General features: G+C 50.0%; 1 protein-coding gene across 2 annotated transcripts in view; it reads left to right on the top strand.

Annotated features, from left to right (window-relative positions):
• Positions 1 to 16212, top strand: part of ARHGAP39 (Rho GTPase activating protein 39) — a 417477-nt gene that overhangs the window by 355589 nt on the left and 45676 nt on the right. The gene's annotated exons all lie outside the window — the stretch shown is intronic.

Genomic DNA, 16212 nt, shown 5'->3' with positions numbered 1-16212 from the left:
AGCCAGCCCATGCCACCAAGGAGCTAATCTAAATAGAGCAACGATAGGCAGGAGGTGGAATGGTGGCGCAGAGAGGGGAAGTGACTTGCCTAAGGTCACCCAGCAGAGCAGTGTCAGAGATGGGAAAAGAGCCCAAGGCTGGGGATGGTGGCGTTGGAGGCTTGATTCAGGCTCAGGCCTGTAGCCCAGAGTCCTACCTGAATCTCCAGTTTCATTTAGGCCTGTGGAAACTGGAGAGTTGGAGCTGCTTTTAGTTGGGCATCTGGAGCTGCATGTTGTACTGGAGTTCAGGGTTCCCCTAGGCCTTTGTGTCCAGTAGACAGCAGCTGTTTTTGATACAAAGCACCTGTCTCTCCTCTCGCTCCGCTGAGAGTAACTCCACTGACTTAGTGTGGGAGCAGAGATTGGGTCCCTAGAGATTGGGTCCCACTGCTGTGAGGGACCTGATTCTTGACTCTGTTGGCCTTTGAGTAGCCAGTTTTTCCTACCAGCCTGGTGTGAGCAGAGATTGCTTCGGGTCTCCCTGCTTTCCCTGGTGCTCTCAGATCACCACCCTTTGCCCACCACGTGTCCACTGCAAATGCTGCTTTGCTGTCCAGATGGAAAAACAATCCTGAGTTTATTGCTCCCGCTGTTAGTTTATGGCCCCCGTTGTTTTTATGGGAACCGAAAAGTAGGGCAAGTGCTGAGCAGTGGCGTGAGATTTACAGCTGCTTGGGGAGCCAGTGCTCCATCAGTGTTACAACCGGGCCTGTGCAGAGGAACGACCTTCCCAAAGCCAGCCACGCTGCTAGGCAGCTCATACTCACAGCCAGCACCAAGGGAGAGAATATTGCGAGCGCAGTTCCCAGGGTGCAGACAGTAGCACGATGGGTCCAGTGGGAGAACCTGCTCGCACACGGGACAGAGGCCTTGCTGAGCTTGGGCCTGATCCAACACGCACTGAAGCAGTGGGCGTCTTACCACCAAGTTCCATGGACATTGGATCGAGCCCTGTGGTATGGGAACCCTGCTTACTGCCTAGTGCAGACAGCTGAGTTAGAGGCTAGTCCATTCCGCTGAGCCCTACTTGAAACCTCTGCAGACTCTGCTGGCTGGGGACAAAACCCACCGGATCCCACAGTGCCCAGTGCCAAAAGGCAGGAGATCATTGCTGGTCCCTGCTGAGAGATGGGGGCCACGGTCCATAGAGACGTCTGTTGCGCCTGTGTGTTCACATGCCAGGTCGGGGGGAAACCCTGTGGTTCGACAAGAGACAGCTCAGGTTGGGGCTTCTGGAGGGAGAGCGGGAGTGCTGAGTACCTGCGAGGGATGGGCATTTTGGGGAAGCCCATTCCATGGCTGGGCAAACCTGGTCCCTCGGTGGAGTTCATGTAGGATGAGTCTGTTCATCCCCAGGGTGCTAACAAGCTCAGGTGTTACTTGCTCTCTGCCATGTGACCCTCGTCACAGCGTGGACCGGAAAGCTGGCAGGGCAGGCGCATGTGATTTCCCAAGATGTCTTGGGTCAGGCCCAAAGGAACTGAGCATTGTTTCCCTTAGAGGGAGGGACCTGCTGGGTAGGAATTCTCAGGAGCAGCCTAGGGCTCCCTGCTTGCTCACAGGCTTCACACAAGCCACAGAGAATGAAATGAGTCTGCTGGGGCTTGGCCCAGATCCTGGGCATGGGTGCCCATGAACAGAATCACCAGCCCACTTGGCACTAACTGGCCCCTGAGGACTCTGTGGGCTGAAAGGACTGAATTCCTCCCGCGCCTTTAGTGGGGGGTCTCTCCAGGGCAGAGGTGAGGCCCATTGGCAGGGCAGTGGGGGTGGAGTGGGGAAGCTTGACCTGCCACCACCCAGGCAGTGCTGTTCTGGGAATGAGTAATGGGCTTCGATCTCCTGGACTTGTAACGTGCTTCTGTTTCTCTGCGGTGCGCCTGTCTTGGGGGAGAGGCTGCAGCTGGGTTTTCCCTGCTTCCCCTTGCCTAGGCCACCTGCTGGGGAGAGGGGTTACCATCCATTCCTTCCTCCGTGCACTCACTGTTTCACCAACCTGCTCTTGCTCCCTCTTAAAGCTGTTTCCTCCCTCCCGAACCTCCAAGCCCTGATTTCAGAGCCCTGCTGCCAGCTGTCTGTTCTGCTGCAGGGCACAGTGCCAGCCTGCCAGGCATGCCACAGCCCTGCAGCCTCTGTTCTCACTGGTATGTTACAGTCTTCCCGCTCACCTTGAAGAGACACCCCCCGCTCCACGATGCATGACACGGGAGTTGACATGGCATGCTGCATGACACGGATGGCTGGGAGGCTTGGGGTAGGGTCCAGCCACAGAGGCAGTGCACAGGGGCCTGGAAGGATCTGGATCCTGGAGGCAATGCCGAGGGTTCACACCCCAGGGCAGATCTGTGGTGGGAGCCCTGAGGATCTAGATCCTGGAGGTTGGCACAGGGCACTGGAGCGGGGAATTTGTGGCATGGGAGCCTGGGGGGCAGAGGTATCTAGATCCTGTAGGCTCTGCTGGACAGGGGTGTGTGACATGGGAGCCCAGGGGGTGTCTGGCTGCAGGAGGCCATGAGGGGTGGGGGTGGGTGACGTGGGAGCCCGGGGGGTGTCTGGCTGCAGGAGGCCATGAGGGGTGGGGGTGGGTGACGTGGGAGCCCAGGGGGTGTCTGACTGCAGGAGGTCGTGAGGGGTGGGGGTGGGTGACGTGGGAGCCCGGGGGGTGTCTGGCTATAGGAGGGTGTGAGGGGTGGGGGTGGGTGACGTGGGAGCCCAAGGGGTGTCTGGCTATAGGAGGCCGTGAGGGGTGGGGGTGGGTGACGTGGGAGCCCAGGGGGTGTCTGGCTATAGGAGGCCATGAGGGGTGGGGGTGGGTGACGTGGGAGCCCAGGGGGTGTCTGGCTGCAGGAGGCCGTGAGGGGTGGGTGACGTGGGAGCCCGGGGGGTGTCTGGCTGCAGGAGGCCGTGAGGGGTGGGGGTGGGTGACGTGGGAGCCCAGGGGTGTCTGGCTGCAGGAGGCCGTGAGGGATTGGGGGTATTGGAGGCAGCGTTGGGGTTTTTCTCCCTCCCTAGCAGGGGTTTTGATGGCAGGTCTTATTGCCTAAGCACATCGCTTACTGGTTTTCTGTCTGGTAGTACAACCCCCGTCTCAGCCTGACTGAGGGGGAGGGATAGCTCAGTGGTTTGAGCATTGGCCTGCTAAACCCAGGGTTGTGAGTTCAATCCTTGAGGGGGCCATTTCAGGATCTGGGGCAAAAATTGGGGATTGGTCCTGCTTTGAGCAGGGGGTTGGACTAGATGACCTCCTGAGGTCCCTTCCAACCCTGATAGTCTATGACTCTATGATACCGTAGTGCACAGTGCTGTGTTTTCACACACAGCCCATCAGCCGGAGCGCTGACCTGTCTCAGCCAGTCCAGCTGCTGGCATGAAAACAGAGGGAGTCCCATGGAGGAGTTCCCATGGAAGGGACTATGACAGAGACCATCTCCCTAGACTGCATCCCCCTGTGTCAGACTGCTGGCCAGCCAGACCACCTGGAGCTGGTGGGAGCATATCATGGTTCAAGTCCAGGGTTGGTGATAGAGAACCTGAGCCCGCCCACTCCTCTGGGTTCTAACCAGGGCCCTGGGGCAGGGAGTCCAGTGGCCTGCAACGCGTTCCCCCAGAAGGGGGGCTGGAGGTCCCTCCCACACAAGCAGATGCTCCGCTCTCTCTTCTGCAGTGGCTTGCGGCTCTGTGTTGAGATCAGCTTCAGGGCAGTGCTGGCCTCCTGCGGGAGCTATCAGTGCAGGTCTGCTTCTTGGCACTGACTGCCCTGACTGAGCTGTGCTGCCCTTTTAAACGCCCCCTCCATTCAGAGCACGCCCCACGGGCGCAGCTGGGCAGAGCCTCCTGTGCCCAGAGCTGCTCCTTAACATCCCCCCCACTGCCTGATTGTACAGCCCATCACTGGGCTATAATAGCGATCGTGGCCCTCCTGTAGCACCATCAAATGTGCTCAGAGCGCCGCACAGTTACGAACTCAGCCTCGGTGATGGGGAAACTGAGGCACAGAGTGGGAAACTGACTTAACCGTGGTCCCACAGCGAGTTGGGCGGAGCTGGGAATAGAACCTGATCCCCAGTCCTGTGTCCCCACCCCGGCACTCCCCCAGAATTCCCTGAGAGGGCTGCACATTGGTCTCCCATTCCACACCAGGAAGCTGAATGCATATGGGGAGAGGCCACTCTGGCCCCTTTCCATCTGTTCCTGTTGCACCCAGCTCCTTTTGTGAGCTTAGTGGCGGTGAATGGTGCCAGATGGACAGCCCTGGAGGTGATGGCCTCATGGCCTCTGAGCAGGTACAGTGCAGCCCGTGGAGGCCACCCCTTACCCCCTGCCTGCCCCGCATGCCCTAGCCTTGTGCTCAGCGCCAGCTCCTGGGATGAGAAGGGCCCTCAATCTCTAAGGCACGTTCTGTCCTGGGCCTTCCTGCAGAGACTGCCCATAAGGAAGCCAGCTGTGGTGCTGCCAAAACGCCATTAGGAATTGGACAGAGGGTCTCAACTAATCACAGGCCACCGAACAGCTGTTGGGTGGCAACAGCTGTCAGCCGCTGGACTGGAACTGGTGAGGGGATTATCCAAGAGGCTGTTTTATCTCCCGAAGAAGAGCTGAGCTGGACTCAGTATTTGCGAGCCTAAAATGTAGGGCAGTGCCCAGGAGACACAGATCTCACTGCAGCCTCCCCGAGCTCAGTCATACAAGACAGACTGGAGCTGGAAAGTCCCAGGAGCGTGTCAGAGACGAAAGACAAGTGTTTCTTCCAAGTTCTTGTCTACAGAGAGACCAGAGCATGAGTCATAGGGCAGACTCGTTCCCAAGGATTTCAGCACAATGGCAGCATCTCAGGTGGGCGGATGGAGCAGGAGAGGGAAGGAAATCTTGAAAATATTCTCCTCGTCAATTTAAAGAAGAAGAGCCTGGCTGCTTCTCATGGTCTCCCTAGAAAATGCAGTGTCCGAGCCAGAGCACCTCCCCACAGAGCAGACAGACAAATGATAAACCCTGGAGATCCCAAAGGACAGATGTCTGGGAATCCAGATCCCAAAGGCAGCAGCAGCAGTAAGTGCTTTATCTCTAAGGACACTCATATTCTTATGGAAGGTGGGAGGCAGCACTGAGGAGAAATCCACAGATTCATAGATGTAAGACCAGAAAGTAGCACTGTGATCATCTAGTCTGACCTGCATAACACAGGCCATGGGATTTCCTGAATTATTCCTGTTTGAATTAGAGCAGATCTTTGAGAAAAACATCCTATCTTGATTTCCAGCGACGGAACCCTTGATAGCTTGTTCCAGTGATTAATTACTCTCACTTTTAAAAATTTGCCACCTTATTTCTAAATTTGTTGAGCTTCAACTTCCAGCCACTGGTTCTTGTTAGACCTTTGCCTGCTACATTGAAGAGCCCTTTATAGTCATATATCTATTCCCTATATAGCTACTTATAGATTTTGATGAAGTCACCAAGGGCTTCTCTTTGTTAAGCTAAATAGATGGAGCTCCTTGAGTCTATCACTATAAGGCAGGTTTTCCAATCTTTTAATCATTCTTGTGGCTCTCCTCTGAACCCTCTCCAATTTATCACCATCCTTTTTGAACTGTGGATACCGGAACTGGACACTGTATTTCAGTAGTGGTTGGTCCAGTGCCAGATACAGAGATAACCTGTAATAGATAACCTCTCTATTCCTCCTCGATATTGCCCTGTTTATACATCCAAAGATTGCATTAGTCATTCTGGCCACAACATCGCACTAGGGGCTCAAGTCCTGCTGGTTATCCACTATGACCCCCAAGTCCTTTTCAAAGTCGCTGCTTCCCAGGATAGAGTCCCCCATCCTATAAGTATGGCTGCATTCTTTGTTCCTAGATGTATGGATTTACATGCAGATGTATGGATTTACATGTATCAAAACACATATTGTTTGCTTGTGCCCAGTTTACCAGCTGATTCTGATTGCTCTGAATCAGTGACCAGTCACATTGTAACAGAATAATCAGAAAAGGAAAAACTTTCCCTTGTCCCTGTGTGAAAATGGCTCCAAGAGAGACCAGACCTTTGAGCAGGGACCAAGGGCCCCCTTGGTTCCTACAGGGGCTTTTACAAGGAGCAAGCTCTGGAGCACACGGAGGTATGTAGACAGGAAGCCCCTTTGCACTACACAAACAAATTCTGCTGTTTGCTACATCCCTGTCAATCCAAAGAGCTATGTGGACTAGAATGGGATTTACACCCAACAGCACTGAGAGCAGAATCTGGCCCACTGTGTGATTTAGCCCTGACCAACAAGGGAGGGTTTGTCACATCCCAGAGGGGTTTGTAAATGACAGTAATTCTAAATGAAGGCTGTGCTCAGAGAACTGCTGGAGCGTGTGAGTTACTGATGTATCCAGCTGCCGTCACTCCAGTCCTGGGAGAAATAAACAGCCAGGCAGTCACTAACGAGGAGTAATGTGGGGAATTAAGGACAGGACAGTTTAGGCTGAAGATCAAGAAAACATCCTGGTGGTTGAGATCTGCCAGGCTGTGGAGGGTTGTGGTGTAAACCTTCTCTGAAAAAGCACAAGAACAAATCCACACAGACACACCCCTGGAACTCCTACCTGGGGTATTCTGTCTCCTACCCAAGATCCATAAACCTGGAAATCCTGGACGCCCCATCATCTCAGGTTTTGGCACCCTGACAGCAGGATTGTCTGGCTATGTAGACTCCCTCCTCAGGCCCTATGCTACCAGCACTTCCAGCTATCTTCGAGACACCACTGACTTCCTGAGGAAACTACAGTCCATCAGTGATCTTCCTGAAAACACCATCCTGGCCACTATGGATGTAGAAGCCCTCTGCACCAACATTCCACACAAAGATGGACTACAAGCCGTCAAGAACACTATCCCCGATAAAACCCGGTGGCTGAACTTTGTGACTTTGTCCTCACCCATAACTATTTCACATTTGGGGACAATGTACACCTTCAAATCAGCGGCACTGCTATGGGTACCCGTGTGGCCCCACAGTATGCCGACATTTTTATGGCTGACTTAGAACAACGCTTCCTCAGCTCTCGTCCCCTAACGCCCCTACTCTACTTGCGCTCCATTGATGACATCTTCATCATCTGGACCCATGGAAAAGAAGCCCTTGAGGAATTCCACCATGATTTCAACAATTTCCATCCCACCATCAACCTCAGCCTGGACCAGTCCACACAAGAGATCCACTTCCTGGACACTACGGTGCTAATAACGATGGTCACATAAACACCACCCTATACCGGAAACCTACTGACTGCTATACTTACTTACATGCCTCCAGCTTTCATCCAGACCACACCACACAATCCATTGTCTACAGCCAAACTCTAAGATACAACTGCATTTCCCGTCACCACCCTGGGGCTGTCTCCCTCCTTCATTCTAATGGTTGTGCCAACTCCCGTCTGGAAGCACCTATACAACCTCACCAAGGAGGCAGGCTTGAGCAGAGAGGCTCTCTCATTGCCCGACTCTCAATTTGCTCTCCCGATTAAAGCATGTCCTCTTGCTCCAGCCGCACTTTGACAACAGCATTGACAGCTTCTCTAACTTAGCGAGTGCCTATCAGTGTCAGCTCAGCATATTAAACTGTCGCTGCGAATTTGCATTATCCAAAGAAGGCAGTGGAGACAGAAGGGGTGAGATCTTCTCAGCAACACTTGCTCTCTTCTCCCCAGGCTGAGGCCCATCACAACCTGGAGTAAGGGAGAGGTGACGACATCAAATTCTCCTGGGCATGCAGGTCTGCCTGGTGCTGGCTCCCTGGGGGACACAGAGCCCCACACTTCCTGAACTGGTCTTCTGCAGCCGCCCATGCTAGAGGATGTCATGGACCTTGGAGTGGGCAGGTCCCCTGCCTACTCTCTGGCCCGCTTCATTAGTTCAAGCACAATAGCACAGGCTATTTCTTGCCATGTGATGGGATTTTTCAACCAGTCATGAATCAGAAGTGAGGAAGCCTTACATAGGATAGCAGAATCGCCAACCCCTAGCATTTAAAACTCAGGAGTCAGACCCAGAAAATCACAAGACTAGCTTAAAAACCGTGAGGTATTAAAAATAATAAATGTGGGGTCCTTTTAGTTGCCTTCAGGTTTCTGAGCCTTTACAAGTCCCATTTTCAATCTGTTCTCTGCAACCACCAGGGCTACAAAAACAGAAAAGCCAGTAATAACGGGGGATTTCAGCTATCCCCATATTGACTGGGAACATGTCACCTCATGATGGGATATGAAGATAACATTTCTAAACCTCATTAATGACTCTTCTTGGAGCAGCTAGTCCTGGAACCCACAAGAGGAGAGGCAATTCTTGATTTAGTCCTAAGTGGCTCAGGATCTGGTCCAAGAGGTAACTGTAGCTGAACCTCTCAGTAATAGCAACCGTAATGTAATGAAATTTAACATCCTTGTGGGAGGGAAAATACCAAAGAAACCCACCATGGTAGCATTTAACTTCAAAAAGAGGAACTACACAAAAATGAGGAGACTCGTTAAACGGAAATTAAAAGGAACAGTCATAAGAGTGAAATGCCTGCAAGCATTTTAAATTTTTTTAAAACTGCATGTTAGAGGCTCAAACTATATGTATACCCCAAATTTAAAAACAAACAAACAAGAGGAACAAAAAAATGCCACTCTCGCTAAACAACAGATTAAAAGAGGCAGCTAGAGACAAAAAGACATCTTTTAAAAATTGTAATTCAGATCCTACTGAGGAAAATAGAAAGATGCATAAACTCTGGCAAGTTACGTGTAAAAGTATAATTAGGCAGGCCAGAAAAGAATTTGAAGCGCAACTAGCAAAAGACACTAAAGCTAACAGTAATTTTTTAAAGTACATCAGAAGCAGGAAACCTGCCAAACCATCAGGAGGCCACTGGATGATCAAGATGTCAAAGGAGCACTCCAGGAGGACAGAGCTGTTGGGGAAAAACTAAATTAATTCTTTTAATCAGTCTTCACTGTAGAGGATGTGAGTGAGATTTCCACACCTGAGCCATTGTTTTTAGGTGACAAATATGAGGAACTGTCCCAGACTGAAGTGTCAATAGAGGAGTTTTAGAAACAAATTGATAAATTAAACAGTAGATGGTATTCATCCAAGAGTTCTGAAAGAATTCCAATATGAAATTGTGGAACTGCTAACTGTGATATGTAACCTATTGCTTAAATCAGCCTCTGTACCGGATGACTGGAGGATAGTTAATGTGATGCCAAATTTTACAAAAGGCTCCCAGTTATATGTATGAATGCTGTAGCCAGCCACTCATGAATTATACACTACAGAGCAAAACCGCAAACTCCCAGTTCCAGAGTTTCCCCAGCAGTGTGTGTTTTGTACTGCCCAGCTCTCTCCTGGACAAAACAAGCTCATATAAAGTCTGCCATTTTATTAATACAGAATGATATGTACAAATCCTGTTATCCCAGTTGGAGTTTCCTAAACACTTCAATCCAAATACACTGGTTTAGATAAATCAGTAAAACAAGTTTATTAATTACAGAAAGAGAGATTTTAAGTGACTACAAGTAATGAGGCATAAAAGTCAGAATTGGTTACAAGAAAACAGAAGTAAAACACAACTAATGTCTAACTTAACAAGCTAAGTGAATTCAAAGCGAAAGTCTCTCTCAGCACGTTTCAGCAGTCTTACTGGCTGAATTTCTTTCCATCAGGGTCCTCTCCCAGTCCAGTGCTTTTACCTTTGTTCTTCAAGTGTGGTCGATGACGAGGATAGAGAGAAAGGGAGAGAGAATTTGGGGTGTTTGCACTCCCTTCTTATAGGTTTCCTCCTCTTTGAGAATCCTCTCCGGCTGAGGTTCAGGTGAGAGAAAGTCTGTGCGGATGGGAATCCCCAGCTGTTTCTTTGTCACAATGTAGATTTTTGCCCACATCCTCTTCCTGCCAAAGAATGGCCACTTAATGAAGTGATGGTCCATTTGACTTTGTTGGCATCTGTCTGAGGTGTTGGCTAACCTTTTGTCTGTGGGGAGCTGGTTTGTGGCTGCTCTCCAGACTTGGAACATGTCTTAATAATATCATACAGTAAAATCTTATAACTTTACACACATGGACGATGGGTGGAGCCCCCCTTTGGGGAGGCTAGCCTCTGGCTCTGTCCCTTCTGCCCATGCCCCTGGAGCCCTGATCCCTCCCGCTCCTCCCGCAGCCAGAGCACTGAGACCCCCTGCGGCCAGAGCCACAAGCCTCCCCCGCTCCTGCCTGGAGAAGCCTGACGCGCGCTCCCCGCAGCCAAAGGAGCCCTGGGCCAGCTGGAGCCCTGAGGCCTCCCACCCCGGCCAAAGGAGCCCTGGGCCAGCTGGAGCCCTGAGCGCACCCCCCCCCCCCCGCCAGCTGGTGATGTGCCTCCCCAGATCCCAAGCCTTATCTCTTTTCTGGGAAAAGCTCTTATCTCTTCTCTTTCAGAAGAACTGGAGCTTTTGATATACCCCATGCAGGTTCCAGGGCAACTGAGGGAGATTACTGATGAACCCAGGAAGCTGAGTAACACATACTGCCTTCTCAGTCGACCTGGAACCTGCATGGGGCATAATAATCAGCAAAAACTTCCCCACCAAACCGGCGTCCGGCGGCAGTGGCTGCACCAGGGAAGGCTGAGGGCCTATTATACCCACTACCCATGTTTACATACAATGTTGCCACACATATTTTACAAGGACTATAACGATCAGCAAATTATGAGTTTTCAAATGACACCTCACAAGGCATACTTTGTACAAAATTTATCATCTTGTAAAAAGGGTGAATATAAGGGTATCGACTGTCACACCAATCTATTAGAATTTTTTGAAGGTGTCAACAAACGTGGACAAGAGTGATCTAGTCAATATAGTGTACTTGGACTTTCATAGATTCATAGATACTAAGGTCAGAAGGGACCATTATGATCATCTAGTCTGACCTCCTGCACAATGCACAGAAGCTCACCCACCCACTCCTGCGAAAAACCTCACCTATGTCTGAGCTATTGAAGTCCTCAAATTGTGGTTTAAAGACTTCAAGGAGCAGAGAATCCTTCAGCAAGTGACCTGTGCCCCATGCTACAGAGGAAGGCGAAAAACCTCCAGGGCCTCTTCCAATCTGCCCTGGAGGAAAATTCCTTCCCGACCCCAAATATGGCGATCAGCTAAACCCTGAGCATATGGGCAAGATTCACCAGCCAGATACTACAGAAAATTCTTTCCTGTGTAACTCAGATTCCTTTCAGAAAGCCTTTGACAATGTCTATCACCAAAGACTCTTAAGCAGAGTAAGCAATCATGGGATAAGAGGGAAGGTCCTGCCATGGACAGTAAATGATGAAAAGATAGGAGTCAAAGGGTAGAAATAAATGGTCACTTTTCACAGAGGTAAATGAGAGAGAAGTAAATAACAGGGTCTCTTAGGGATCTGTACTGGGACCAGTGCTGTTCAACATATTCCTACGTGATCTGAAAAAAGGGATAAACAATGAGATGGCAAAGTTTGCAAACAATACTAAATTACTCAAGATAGTTGAGTCCAAAGCTGACTGCGATGAGTTACAAAGGGATCTCATTAAATTGGGTGACTGCACAACAAAATGGCAGATAAAACCTAATGTTGAGAAATGCAAAGTAACGCACATAATCCTAACTATACATACAAAGTGACAGGGTCTAAATTAGATGTTACCATGCAAGAAAGAGATCTTGGCGTCATTGTGGATAGTTCTCTGAAAATAGCTGCTCAATGTTCAGCGTCACTCAAAATAGTGAACAGAAAGTTAGGGACCATTAGGAAAGGGATAGATAATAAGATAAAAAAAATCATAATGCCATTATAAAAATCCATGGTATTCCTACACCTTCAATACCGCATACAGTTCTGGTCACCCTCGCTCAGAAAAGATATATTAGAATTGGAAAAAGTGCAGAGAAGGGCAACAAAAATGATTGGGGATATAGAACAGCTTCCGTATGAGAAGAGATTGAAAAAACGGGGACTGTTTATCTTAGAAAAGAGATGACCAAGGAGGGATAGAGGTCTGTACATTCATGAATGGTAAGCGTTATGTATCCCTTCACATAAACACAATGAAATTCATAGGCAGCAGGTTTAAAACAAACACAAAAAAAGAGGAAGTACGACTTCACACAACGCACAGTCAGCCCGTGGAACACGGTGCCAGGGGATGGTGTGAAGGCCAAAAGTATCACTGAGTACAAAGAAGAATGAGACAAGTTCTTGGAGGATAGGTCCATCAATGGTAATTAGCCAAGGTGGTCAAAGGTGCAACACCATGCTCTGGGTGTCCCTAAGCCTCTGACTGCCAAAAGTCGGGACTGGACGACAGGGGATAGTTCACTCAATAAATTGTCCTGTTCTGTCCATTCCCTCTGAAGCATCTGGCACCAGCCACTATAAGAAGACAGGATACTGGGCTAGATGGACCATTGGTCTTACCCACTATAGCCATTCTTATGAAATGTGGCAGAGGGTAATCCAGGTACGCCAGGTCTTCAGAAGCTGTGGATGGGTCTTTCCAGTCCCCCAGTGGAAGATCCGGCAGAAAGAGAGCAGTGTGACTGGAATGAAAATAAACGACAAATGGGAAAGTGCCTTTCATACTGTTAGACAAAGTCATGGAAGCAAGTGCTCTGCCCTGGCTTGCCGTGACTGATTTTTCACTTCTTGATTATAGCTTTCAATGAATACATGTATTTTTCATGCCTTAAGCACAGGACTAGAGTTATAATTGCTTTTCGAGAGCATCACAGGCTGTGAGGTTCCTGAGACAACGGGTGGTTTTAACCCTTCGTGGACAGGATTTCTGTCTCCCTGGCAGTGAAGTTGACTCCAGCGCAGGGGGACCAAACTCAAGGGCCAGGCACCACATATGTCCTGCTGCAGTCCACTGAAGCGGGACATGTGTGGTGCCTGGCTCTTGTATCTGTCCCCCCTCCCTCCCTCTGCAGTGGGGTCATTTTCACTTTAGAATCAACCAAGCACAGCCGCAGCTGCTTCCCAAACAAAACCGATTAGATTTTTATTTGTAGCTCGGATTTCAATTCAATTAAACCCCAGCACAGTGCTAATCAAAGTTACTGAGCACTGAAATAAAACTTTCCACAATTAAGCATTACAAGGCGCCCGTCAGTTCTCTCATTACTCACTCATTAGGAAAGTTACTTTCCCCCATCTGGTGTGCTTAAGCTATTTACAGCTTCTAAAGGATCGACTCTTTCTCACCCCTTAGGGTAGTGTCACGGAGTGTGGGGGAGTCCAGGCCCTGCACCCCTCTTCCTGGGATTCACTGAGACTCTCAGCCAGCCACTAAAACAGAAGGTTTATTGGACAACAGGAACACAGTCCAAAACAGAGCTTGTGGGTACACCCTGGACCCCTCAGTCAAGTCCTTCTGGGGGAGCAGGAAGCTTAGATCCCAGCCCTGGGGTTCCCTACGTTCCTCCACCCAGCACCAAACTGAAACTAACTAACACCCCCACCCCCCGGCAGGCTCCCTTCTCAGCCTGTCTTCACATTCCTGGGCAGAGGTGTTACCTCCCCCTCCCCATCCTGGCTCAGGTGACAGGCTCTCAGGTCTCCCATCCCCAGGGCACATTCCCAGGTCAACGCTCCCCCCTCCCTGCTGCCTCACAGGTAGCAATTCTTATTAAGGATGGAAAGTCGGAGAGCTAAGCTGTACAGACTGCAGTGCTGCCTCTTGTAGGGGAAGAACTACACTGGTCGTGTCTAGAGGCCCCACTGTGCTAGGTGTTGTACAAACATAGTAAAATACAATCCCAGCTCCAAAGAGCTCCCAATCTACATAGGCAAGACAGATACAGGGTGGGAGGAAAGGAGTGCTCTTGTTCCTGACTGAACTGATGAACAGCTGAGACGCAGACATAGCAAAGTGACTTTCCCCCAAGCACATAGAGAGCTGGGAACCGAACCCAGGACTCCTGAGTCCCAGCTCACTGTCTTCACTACAAGCTCGTCCTTCCTCTAATGTCTGTCGTTAGAGCACAGTGTCCCTCGTTGCCCAACACTAGAGATGCCCAAACGTTGCTTAGCTGAGAGATGCCCTGGCCACTTGCCAGGAGCCTGCACTTCTGCTGGAGCCTGCAGGCTGCCTTAATTTGCACCCAACTGCTCCCACCTGTGGTGGGCTGTGCTAGCAATCAGGAAGGGCCAGGGTGCAGGGCTTCAGAAAAGCAACTGACAGAATAAAGAAATCCCAATATGCTTAACAAACCTACTGTTAACCTGGGCTACATAAATAAGCTCCAAGAACAGAAATGCAGGCAGAAAGCTGGCAGCAGGGTGATGGCTATGCAGCTTATTGCATTGAGTGCAACATGTATGATGACCTGCTCATGGGCAGGTGGCATACGTGTGCACTCTGTGCAAGCAACTCGTGGCCCTCAGAGATAAAGACAGGCGCTGGGGGTCAGAGTGGCTGAACTGGAGCAGCAGAGGGGGACACAGAGGTACATAAAGGAGACTTTCAAGGACAGGGTAGAGTGGTCCCACCTCCTGTCCGACAGCCCGTGCACTGTTGAGGAGGATGAAAGTCTCAGGGCAGCAGCAGATCAAACTGAAGAGGAGGGAAACAATCCCATAGTTGGGACCCACCTTCCACATGATGTCAGGAGATCCTCTTGCCGTGAGGATACCCATCCAGGGCAGGGACTCCAGTTATTGAAAAGAGACAGGCAAAGCAGTGAGGGTTTCGATATTAGAACGAGAAGTATTATTTACCCTTTCACACAATACAAAAACCAGGGGTCACCCAATGAAATTCCAGTTTAAAACAAACAAAAGGAAATATTTTTTCACACGACACACCATTATCCAGTGGAACTCATTGCCATGGGAAGTTGTGAAGGTGAAAAGTGTAACTGGCTTCAAAGAACTAGATAAGTTCATTGAGAATAGGTCCATCAGTGACTATTAGCCAAGATGGTCAGGGATGTAACCCCATGCTTGGGGCGACCCTAAACATCTGACTGCCAGAAGCTGGGAGAGGAAGACAAGGGTGGATCGCTCCAAAATTGCCATGATCTGTACACTCCCCCTGAAGGTCTGCTACTGGCCTCTGTCAGTAGACAGGATACTGGGCTCAGTGGATCATTGGTCTGACCTAGTATGGCTATTCTTATGCCCCAGTACATATACACATGGGCTGTTTTTCCTCATTCCTTCCCCTCCCCAAGAGCAGGAGGATACTGCTGTCACAAGCTGTGCTACATCATGGCACTTTATACCATGATACCAATGGGTCCTGCACTCAAAGTACGATAGGGACAAGGGAAAAGGATTATGCTCTTTTGTCCCTAGGGAGGCCCTGTAATCACTTTGGATATGTGTGAACACTGTGGCATGTACAATAATCTGCAGTCCAATATACGCCCTGCCGAGAGGATGTGCCCAGTGCTGTTTGTCACAACCTCCTCTGTACTGCAAAACAATGGCTGATCCTTCACAGGAATGGGGGTGAGCTGGCGAGGAGTCGGTGGGGAACAGAGCAAGGGTGTGCTCGTGTCAAAGCACAGCGCTGGGGGTGAGCATTGGAGCCCAGTTGTGCAGGCTTTCCTGGGATTGGCCATGGAAGCCTGGGCCAGACGAAGGATAGTCTTTCGGGTGCCCCACTGGCATAGGCTGCAAGGATAGGTTTCTGGGTTAGTGGTTCAACAAAGCCCGTTGGCAACTGTGTCCACATATCTATTCAGGGGTCACCATCATAGGGCCTAATCACATCAGCCACACTATCAGAGGCTCGTTCACCTGCACATCTACCAATGTGATATATGCCATGTGCCAGCAATGCCCCTCTGCCATGTACATTGGTCAAACTGGACAGTCTCTACATAAAAGAATAAATGGACACAAATCAGACGTCAAGAATTATAACATTCAAAAACCAGTCGGAGAACACTTCAATCTCTCTGGTCACTCGATTACAGACCTAAAAGTGGCAATTCTTCAACAAAAAAACTTCAAAACCAGACTCCAGCGAGAGACTGCTGAATTGGAATTAATTTGCAAACTGGATACAATTAACTTAGGCTTGAATAGAGACTGGGAGTGGATGTGTCATTACACAAAGTAAAACTATTTCGCCATGTTTATTCCCCCCCCCTCCACCCCTCAGTGTTC

Source organism: Caretta caretta, chromosome 2, assembly GCF_965140235.1.
Source record: "Caretta caretta isolate rCarCar2 chromosome 2, rCarCar1.hap1, whole genome shotgun sequence".
Lineage (NCBI taxonomy): Eukaryota > Metazoa > Chordata > Testudines > Cheloniidae > Caretta > Caretta caretta.
Note: the sequence above shows the minus strand (reverse complement) of the source record. Positions and strands in the feature narration are given on the sequence as shown.